At 46.3% G+C, this 10,186-nt stretch overlaps 1 long non-coding RNA gene across 1 annotated transcript; it reads left to right on the top strand.

Moving 5' to 3' along the window:
• The first annotated feature begins 4,477 nt into the window (after positions 1-4,477).
• On the top strand, positions 4,478-9,201 carry LOC119088081. The gene is made up of 3 exons (XR_005091668.1): positions 4,478-5,515; positions 7,598-7,798; positions 8,699-9,201. It is a non-coding gene; the product is annotated as an uncharacterized LOC119088081 (long non-coding RNA).
• Positions 9,202-10,186: the final 985 nt, after the last annotated feature.

Raw genomic sequence — 10,186 nt, 5'->3', positions numbered from 1 at the left:
ACAACTGTCTTTAGTGAAATAAACATCTGTTTAAACACCCCCCCCCCCAACTGTTCCTATTAAGACTGGCTTCTGGGACTTGAGAGATGGCTCAGTGGTCAAAAGTGTCTATTACACTTGTAGAGGACTTGGCTTTGGTTCTCAGCACCCATTTGGGGTGTCATATAACCATCTGTAACAGGGGAACCCTTTGCCTCTCGCCTCTCAGGGTACATGAGCTCACATGCTCACACAACACACACAGACAACATACCATTAAAAAAAAATCTTCTTTGAGACAGGGTCTCACTAGGTACCCTTGGCTGTCCTGGAACTCAGTATGTAGAAGAGACAGGTCAGCCAGCCTCCCTACTGCTAGGTTTAAAGGCTCTGCCACCATACTCAGTCTGTGTGGTGCTGCGGATGCTGCCAGACAGGCATCCTCCCCCCTGAGCTCCGGCCACTTGGGGGAGCATCCCTGGAAGTTCAGCTATTTCGTTACTTTCACTTCAGAAACCTCTGCACCCCCATCTACCCCCTAAGGATTTCACTTCACTCCTTTGGAAATGTCTGCACTCTAATGTCAAACTGAGTCCCAGCTCTGTTCATGTTCTTCGGCCTCAACCCCCCTTGACTTTGGGGGTGTCTCCAGCACCCATGCTGAGAATGGTAGGACACAGTCAGTTGCATCTTTCTGTCTGCGGGACATTCCATGAACTGTGGCAGCCTGGCCCCCCATCTCACCTCATGCACCTCACTCTTCCTTTTTTAAAATGTGGTTTCAAAATTATTATTTATTTATTTCATGGGTATGGGTGTGTTCATGCATTGCCTGTGGAGGCCAGAAGAAGGTGTCAGATCCTCTAGAGCTAGAGACATGGATCATTGTGAGCTACCACGTGGGTACTGGGAAGTGAACCTGGGTCCTCTGGAAGAGCAGCCAGTGCTCTTAACCACTGAGCTATCTTTCTAGCCCCTAAAAAAAAATGTTTTTTGACATGGGATCTTTCCACATATGGAAAGTCCATAGCCCAGGCTGGCCCTGAATTTGTGATCCTCCTGCCTCCGCATCCCCAGTGTTGGGATTACAGGTGTGCATCACCACATCTGGACGTCTCCCTTTATGGCTTCCTCCTCATCCCACTTCTACGGTGTCTGACCCTTTCATTTTGCTCATTAGCATCCCCTCTTGTATTTCAAAATGTTCCTGAAAAAAAGCTCTTTTCTCCCCTGACTGCTCCTTCCAACTTCATTTAGGTTATATTTGATAATTCTTTTCAGAGCTGTTGCTTAGTTCCGCACATTGGATCGTCGCCTTAAGAAAGGGGCAATAAAACTATGGTGTTGAAATGACAAGATGCCCGTGAACGAACCCTGCACAAAGCAGGGTCCAGAGACGCCGTGTCATGAAGATTCAGTGATTTGCTCCCTGTATTCTGAGTCTGTAGTCCATGACACCATCATATAGTAATAACACTTCGAATTTTGTGGAATTCAGATACAGGAATCTTGCACTATCCAAAATGTCCCAGGAAGGCTCTGGAAATCTCCTACATTCAAGCCCTGAATGATGAGCATTACACACACCAAACAGGAGCAAATGCGCCTTCCTGTACTGATTCTGCGTAGATTATAAACATAGAGATCTGAAGGTCATAGTCACAAGCTCTTTACGTTTCAGAGTAAAACACTTTGGTAGGGCACCAAAGTGCACGGCTGTGCAGCAGAGAGCCACCCTCTGTTCTTCCTTCAGATCCTTGATGGAGGCTGAGTTTTGACTAGGAGACCCCTCCCCCAACCAAACTGAAGTTAGGCCCCCGGGTGATGGCATCTCTCACCCTTTGTGTGTTTCCTTTGCTGCACTCATGACAACTGCTGTGTATATATTTACTGTGAGGTCACTGCTTTAAGGTCACACCTCCCCCCCCCCCCCCGCCCCCGCGACACTGTCAGCTTTAGAAAACAGGGGCTCCGTCTGTTTTGCTCAGTACTGTATGCACAACCCTAGCAGAGGGCACGGTACACATTCAGCGCTCTACACCATTTGTTGGGTAGCTGTTAATGTTATTGATTACAAATGGGAAGTCAGTCTGTTAATCATTTATTTTTACTTTGGAATCAGTTACACAACTTTTCGGCGTATCTTCCTCTCACGAGTTACCTGTCTGTAGTTTATCACTGAGGTAGGTTTGGGATCCTTGTGGCCTGCTGGGAAGAAGGGACACAAGCCACTGAGCTTCCCTACCCTGGAACAGCTTTACAGAAGGGAAGGGGGCAGTAAAAGCACAGCATACAGCTAGAAGATGTCAACTCTCAGATGAGTCTGGGAAGTGGGAAGAGCCGCACATGGGAAGAGAATGACCTCGCCGGCTTCCTGTCCTCACTTCCTGTCTCCCCAGGAAGTGTCAGTCAGAGACTTTCAGGAAAGGGTGTTGTCATGGTAATCTGTGCTGGCTCTTCCCCTCCAGGCCATACTGGGACAAGTGCCCTTGTGTGCCCCCACTGGTAGGGGAGGACAGCAGCCACTTTGACGTTTCAGACACAACATGGAAAGTCCAGAGCCAAAGACATCTGCAACGATGGGCTCCGTTATAGCACACTGCAAGGAATCCAGTCCAGAACACAGTGAAGCCTTTTCCTGAACTAATTAAAATTTAATCTGCTAAAGCCATTTTCTTGATAATTTGGGAATCCTCTTTTGACTTCAGCAAGTTACAAAGAGCCTCTAAAATAGAGGATGCTATATTTTTACATATATATATGCGCACCCAAATGGGACTTTTAAAGAAAGGCCTCTAGCTACAGCGTCCATATAATTTAGCATCCAAACTGGGACACTTTAGAGGGTGAAAAGTAGGGCTATTAATAATTACACAGGGACAACAGATACAAACCAGGCTGTTGTAGGGTCAGGGGCAGACCAGCCGGGCTTCCAGTTCCAAGATGCCTGGACAGTGTCTGCGTGACTCTTATGTCTCAGACAGTGCTTGGTATACAGTCAGTGTTCAAAGTGTGATTGAGTAAACCCGCGCTTGCTCTGAGCGTATGTTCTGAAGACAAACTAGATGGACGCGTTCACAGGCTGGAGGAGGACTGGGAAGCAGCCGCTCATAAAGGACAGGCAGGTACCGGAGCCTAAGTGGATGTGTGTATTCTGAGTTTACTCCTTCCTAAGGGCTAGCAGTTCATTGCCATCTGTTGACAGACCCCGGGGGACATGTTAAACAGCTCCTGACATTTGCATGCGAATTGTCTGCTTGTACATTTTACTAACTCTCATTTATGGGCTCCAGTTTCCTCAAATTCATGTTATAGCACCCCATATTTCACCATATATTCGTAATGGATGTCACTCCTTAGGGTCTGATGGGCAAAATAAGTGGACTCTTCAAAATTCCCTTCAAGGTCAGTCGGAAATTTCTCCTTGAGACTGGGCTGCCCTGGCTCTCCAGGACACACTGGTTCCCACCCCTCCTCCTCTGGCCTGCTGGGTCCTTCAGGAAGAGCGAACTGGTCCATTGACCCTTAAGGAGCAAAAGGGCATGTCTGGCTTTTTCAGAGGTTGGGGGACTCTCTGGGCGAGGCTGGCGGAGAACAAGTTTTGAACACCGGAGTCCTGCATCCTGGCATGCAGGGTAAGCCCGGCCAAACAGCCTCACCTCCTTGCTTTTTGCCCAAGCCTGTGAGGACTGGCTCCCTGCCCTCCTCCTCCCTGCCCTCCTCGAGTGAGTGCCGGGTCCGTCCTCTTCCCATGTCTTGGAAGAGATCTGTCTCCTTTGACAGACTCAAGATTCCAGGCCGAACTTTCCCATGCCACCGTCCCTCAAAATAGCCCGTGTGAGCTGTATTTATAGCTGTGTGAAGACTCTAATGGGCCAATTTGTTTGAATTTCCACTGCTTTTGTGTTGAACTTGCCCCTCACCCGTGGGCAGTCTCTTCAGGCCCTTATTGATGGGGTGTGTTAGGGTGGTGAGGGCCATGTTCAAGATGGTAGCTGTATAGAGCTTGGGGGCTGCTTTGCATATTTACTGTTCTTTAAAGCTGTATTTTTTTTTTCTTTTTTGAGAGGAGAGAGAGAGTGAGAGCAAGAGAGAGCAAGAGAGAAAGACACAGAGAAAGAGGTTTCTGTAAGTAGCCCGGACAATGAGAACAAGACCGGCTGTATGCCGAGCTCGGGACCCTGGCCAAAACACATATCATTAGCTTGGACCAGCTATAAGCAAGGAAATGAGAAACATATGTTGGAGGGAAAGGGTTAGAAGTGAAGGACTATGGGTCAATGACAGTCGCCCTAAAACTTTTCCCTTGTTCTTCAGCTGTGGCCCGCTGGTGTCAGATGTCACTGGGCCTGCCTTGATTTCTCATGGCGGGGGCTGCCGTGTGCGCCTCTTCTTTCTTCTTTCCCTTTCTTCCTCCCCCTTTCCTCTTCCTGTTGCTTCTTCCCGGGAATTTTTTTTTTGGGGGGGTGGGTAGGCGGGTAGTGGTGGTTAAAAGACAATAGACAGAGAAGGATGTGTGTGATATTCCTCTCAGTTCTGGGAAAGTGACAGCTTTGCTTCCCGTGATGCTGTCTAGAGTTCCTCACTTGCTCTGAAATCACCCTGTCCCTGTCTGCTTAGCATTTAGACTCGATTGATTCTTTTTGGGGAGAAGCGGGGGAGGCTTTTAGGGTCGTCCTTGGTGTTTCTTTCTTAAATATAATTAGATGCGCCTCATTACCTCCACTGAAGGACTTTTGTGCTTTCTGAGCGGTGTCTCTAGAGATCTTCGACGAGCCACAGCTTGTCCTATTCTCTTTGCATTTGATCATATTAGCAGGTTTTTTTTTTTTCTTCCTCTTGACACATTTGTACTCTGTGTTCGCTCTCCCTCAGATATCTGGAGTTGATTTTGCTGGTTTGAAAGGCCACACCCAGGGAGCGTGTCTGGGGCCTCCTTGGGATGAAGGGACTGTATTCCGCAGGCCCTTCCCAGTTTCCCTGAACGTTTTCCCCCCTCTGGACACTTTGTTAACAAGGCTGTGCTCTAGTGTGCTCCAGGGTCAAGGCCTCTGGTTCTCTATAAAACCCAGACGAACAACTATATCACATGAACCTCAGAGGCAGTCCCCTGGGAGCATGCTGTGGCTACTGTTCTGAGGCCAACCACCGAGGCCCAGACAACTCGCTAGGCACATAGACACAGGTTTGGCTAAAGTCACAACGTGGCTCCGTACGTATCCACTTGTGCCCAGAAAGGTGCTGTCTGGGAACTGGAGGCACAGGGCTGTTAGACATCTGTGTGGAGAGGGAAACCAAATTCTACACGCCCTTCACTTCTGTAAGATTTGGGAATGGTGTCGGGGTGGAAACCACTTAAAATAACTGAAACATCCAATCCTTGTTTATTTATTTTGCTTCCTTCACTGGGCCTTGTTCTGAAAACAAACTAATGCTCTGAGTTCCGGGATACAACAATTCTCAAGAGTGTGGGTGTCTTCCAGGCCTTCGACAGAGTTGAAGATTGGCTTGAGGCTAGGGGACCTCTCTCCTCCAGGTGAGCGGTGCTTACGTTTTTCTTGTGTTCGTGTGTATGAAGGTATGTGTTTCTTTTTCCTTTATTTCAACACAGGGTCTGGCTGTGTAGCCCAAGCTGTTCTAGAACTTGTTATGCAGCACATGCTGGTTTCACCTTGTATTGCTGACCTTCCTGCCTCTGCCTCCTCAGTGTTGGGATGATACCACACTCAACCCTGCATTTCTTTTCTCTAATTGCAGTTTCTGGATGGTAATTCTCTCTTCCTTGGTCATAGGGGAAAGCTGCCTTGATGATCTTGTCAGTTGCTGGATCAGGTGGTATGTGTGTGTGTGTGTGTGTGTGTGTCCATTCTTGCTTAAAAATGTGGAGGAATGCAGGGGAATCATGTCAGCCATAGGCAGCAGGGACATAAATCGGACTGGATGAGTCAGGATGCTGCCAACATGTTGGAAAACTCATTTCAGGGACTCTGTTTCTCAACCCTCGCTTCCCTTTCTTGAATGATAGAAATGACTTGGGACTAGGTTAGAATATATGTGTTTTCTTGCTGTGTCTCTCATCTCTCAGCACAGTCCAAATAAGCCTACAAACCCTCTGTTTCCCTCCTTCACCTCGACTGGAAGCTTCTTGGCCCAGTCACAAGGCCTCTTGTTGGAGACCTGCCATGCCTTCCTTCTCAACGCCCCTCCACTTTCTCTTGGGCACTACTGCAGTCCACTCATCAATGGCAGCCATAGGGATCCTTACCAAGTCCACAATAGATTAAGCCTAGCTCCCCCTGGAAATCACGCTGGTCCCTGTCTGCTTCTACTTGATCTAGAAGTCATACCAGCTTCATTTCTCTCACCAGCAAAGTAGGAGAATAATGATGCCTTCCTCAGGGGTAGGAAGAATGAACGCATGCACGCACGCATGCATGCACGCACGCAAGCACAGACGACCCCTATGCCAGCATCTCCTAATGGCAGATGCTCCATAAACAGAAGTGCCATTAACATTTGTCTATCTGAATTTGCCAAGGACTTGCCTGATTCAAGGCCTTCATAAAGTCCTCTGTCAGTTCTCTTTTCTCTTTGTGCAGCTGACTTTTTCTTATCTTTCAAGTTCAAGTTTAAATGTTAACCTTTCCAAAGTCTTCCCTGACTAGCCTATTCACACAAATTTAATCCTCATTCCTGTTATTTTCTCCCATAGCACCCAATTTATTTCCACCACAGCACTTTTTCTAACTTGTGACTACATGTTATTTGTTTACCTGGGAGCAGGCCTATATTTAATATCCTTATCTAGTACAGAAATATTTGTGGAATGAATGCATGAATGAGAGAGCTTTATACCTTTCATCTTCTAACATCAAAGCCACCCTCCTTATCTCCTGCATCACATTCTTCTCGCCAAGTCCGCTATTTATCCATTCCCCATCCCTTCGCCATTACTGACCTACTAACGGCAGAGAGATTGGAAATGGAAAATCTCTAAATCATCCACCCCTGCCCCTATCCCTCTCTCACATCGCTGCTGCTCTTCTCTCTCGCTCCTGGGCCAGTTTCTCCTCCGAGAGCCTCACACTTTGCTTTATATGTAAATGATAAATAATAGAATATGTAATATACTGAGTGAGTCCAATGACTAATAACTCCTCATCTGCCAAGTTAGAAGAGTTTGGGAATAAATTAACTCATCCTCTACCATTAAGAGATCAATGCCTGGGCAATTAGTCCGGGAATAGCCAAGAATAGGTATCTCACACACCTACCTGAAAGACTCAAGTGATGGAGGAAGTCAGGTGGAAGAAAAATCCTGCTTCCAGACGTGGTCTTCATCATGCCCATCTTGTGTGCACAGAGTGTTCTCCTGAAGCCTTGTCTCATGAGCTGAGAGGGAATGACCTGACCAGGGCCCTGAATCCCTCCTTCACACTTCCTTTCTTCCTTTCTCTCTCTCTCCCCCATAGCTAAGAACACCAAGACGGAAAATGCTTTGGACTGAATTTTTTATTATTTATTGATTTAGCCTGTAGTTCTTTCTTTCTCTCTTCTCGAGCCTCCATGCACTTTGCTAATTACTCCTCTGGAAGCCATCTCCCTTTCCACTCCCCAGCATGCTTCCACCTTCGGGAAGAATTGCGGTAGTGTGGTGGACGGACAACGTTGGGCCAGGCATCAAGAAATGTCTTCTCACTGAAGGGCTGGTCCCACCCTCCCCACAGTCATCTAATGTACCTCGAAGGCAGCGATGTAATAATGAGAAACGGCACCGGTCCCCCCATCTGAGCAATCCTTTCACAGAGACAGCAGACAGGTAAGTGTCTTTGTCATTTGTTGGGGCCTACTAAGACATGTACTGTCAAATGTCTCAGTCTCTCTCATCTGCACATTCAAGGCTCTCTGACCCCATTGTATGATCAGAAGATGAGGTCTGGATAGCTCATAGACGAAACTGTTCAGTGATTGGAGTATTTAGGAGCAGCCCCAATATTGATTACTTTCTCTAAGAAGGAGACAATCAAGACTTCTTCCATTACACATTAAAAAAAAAAAAAAGACTTCACTGGTTTGTAGATGCTTGAGTGGTTTTATTGAAATGAACTTTCTAGAACTTCGTGATGGGGGCTTGAGGAAAGAAAAGACAATGCTGGTATCTCTTTCAGGTAACATTTTCATCATCACTGCACTTAAATCTAGACCAGCCAATGTTGTGGTGTTCGACTTGAATTGGCGAGGTAGCCACGCTCTATCTAACTCAGGAAGCGAAGTGAATGCTGAGTGTCTACTAGACATAAACAGAGAGAAAGACATGGGCCTTGTTTGTAAAGGTTTTGCTCCTCCCAACTCTACTTTTCATCTGTATGTAGTATGTATGTGTGTGCATGTGGGCACACGTGTGTGTAGACATGCTTTCCCATAGGTAGGTGCATGTGCATGTGAAGCCCTGTGGATGACGTCAGCCATTACCCTCCCGCACTCTTTCACCTTACCCGAGGCCGTATCTTTCAAGCAAACCCAGAGCTCACTGATAGGACTAGTCTTGCTAGTCAGCTTGCTTCGGGGTTTTCCCTCATCTCTGCCTTCCTAGGCTGGAATTACAAGTATCCTGCCACGCCCACCCAACATTTACGTGAGTTCTGAGATCCAGACTCTGGTCCTCATGTTTGACTGGCAAGCACTTAACCACTAAGTCATCTCCCCAACTTGTTTCCAGGAATCTGCAACTGAGTAGAGGAGACATCCACAGACACTTCCATGGGAAGCAGTACTAACCAGAACATCATGGGAGTCATGTTGGCTGTTAAGTTATGGAGGCACAAAAAAGAAGCCCTGCTCTGGATAAGGGATGCCTGGAGCAGCCTTAAGACAGCGCCTCACCAGCCTACTTCCCTGTGTGTACTGGAACAGTCTTCCAAATGAGTAGAACGTCAGGTGGAATCTGTGGACGGATAGCTTCTGCCAATTGCTTCTGGCACTAAACTCTAACATTCCTAGTCTGAGTGGAATTTATCTTCTCTTTTCCCATGCCCTCTTCTCAAACACTTGTTGGCCATTTTCTAGTTCAGATCAAGTGTGACAACCAATGTTAAAAATTTATTTATCTATTACATGATCCCCCAATCCTTCTCTTCTGAGGCATTGTTCTCTTGATATACTTCTAAACTTGTCATGTTCATCTCAAATGTAATACTGAAAGTTTAATATAATGTTCTCTATGTATGTTGACCACTGAGTTGATTTTCCCTCTGTCTTAGTTGGGGTTTCTATTGCTGTGAAGAGACACCATGACCATGGCAACTCTAATAAGGAAAACATTTAATTGAGGTGGCTGGCTTACAGTTTCAGAGTTTAGTCCATTATCATCATGATGGGGAGCATGTTGGTGCACAGGCAGACATGGTGCTGGAGAAGTAGTTGAGAGTCCTACATCTTGCAGGCAACAGGTAGTCAGCTGAGACACTGGGCAGTATCCTAAGCATAGGAAACCTCAAAGCCCACCCCTTCAGTGACCCACTTCCTCCAACAAGGCCATACCCACTCCAACAAAGTCACACCTACTGAGAGTGCCACTACCTATGAGATTATGGGAGCCAATTGCATTCAAACCACCACGCCCTATTATTGTCCATTCAGCCGTATATTTTCCCCTCTGGCCCTCCCTTTATAGAATACTTAATCAAGCTTCTGTGAGTTGAAGCACTTTTGTAACTACTACAGGGATACAACCATGGCAATCTTCAACAAAAGACAAGTCTTATGAAATAATGGCTGTAGGGAACCATACTTGTGAATACAACCTAAAATTTCTTTAATACTTTCTAGTCATCTGTCACACAGCAGCTATGGAGCTTGTAAACATCTGAACTTGTAACATGTCCTCATGAAACTTAAGTTTATAGACATTGCCCTTATGAATGACTTGGTATTTGAGTTTTGAAACCAAAGGTCATTTGCTTTATATTAATTTTATCCTTGAGGCCTCAGTCTATTATTTTAACTCACAAAAGATTTTTTTTTTCTTTTGAAGAATCTAAAAATTCTCCTCATCTAGCCATTCCTTTTAGTAGTGACCCAATTACAAATGCCACTGTCGCTCAGTCAGTGCCCCATTTGGGGGGAAGGCCAGGCCAATCTTTGGTTTTTGTTTTTGTTTTTGTTTTTTTTTTCCGAGACAGGGTTTCTCTGTGTAGTTTTGGTGCCT

This window comes from Peromyscus leucopus, chromosome 5 (genome assembly GCF_004664715.2).
Source record: "Peromyscus leucopus breed LL Stock chromosome 5, UCI_PerLeu_2.1, whole genome shotgun sequence".
Taxonomy (NCBI): Eukaryota; Metazoa; Chordata; class Mammalia; order Rodentia; family Cricetidae; genus Peromyscus; species Peromyscus leucopus.
This window is presented reverse-complemented; position numbering and strand designations above follow the sequence as displayed.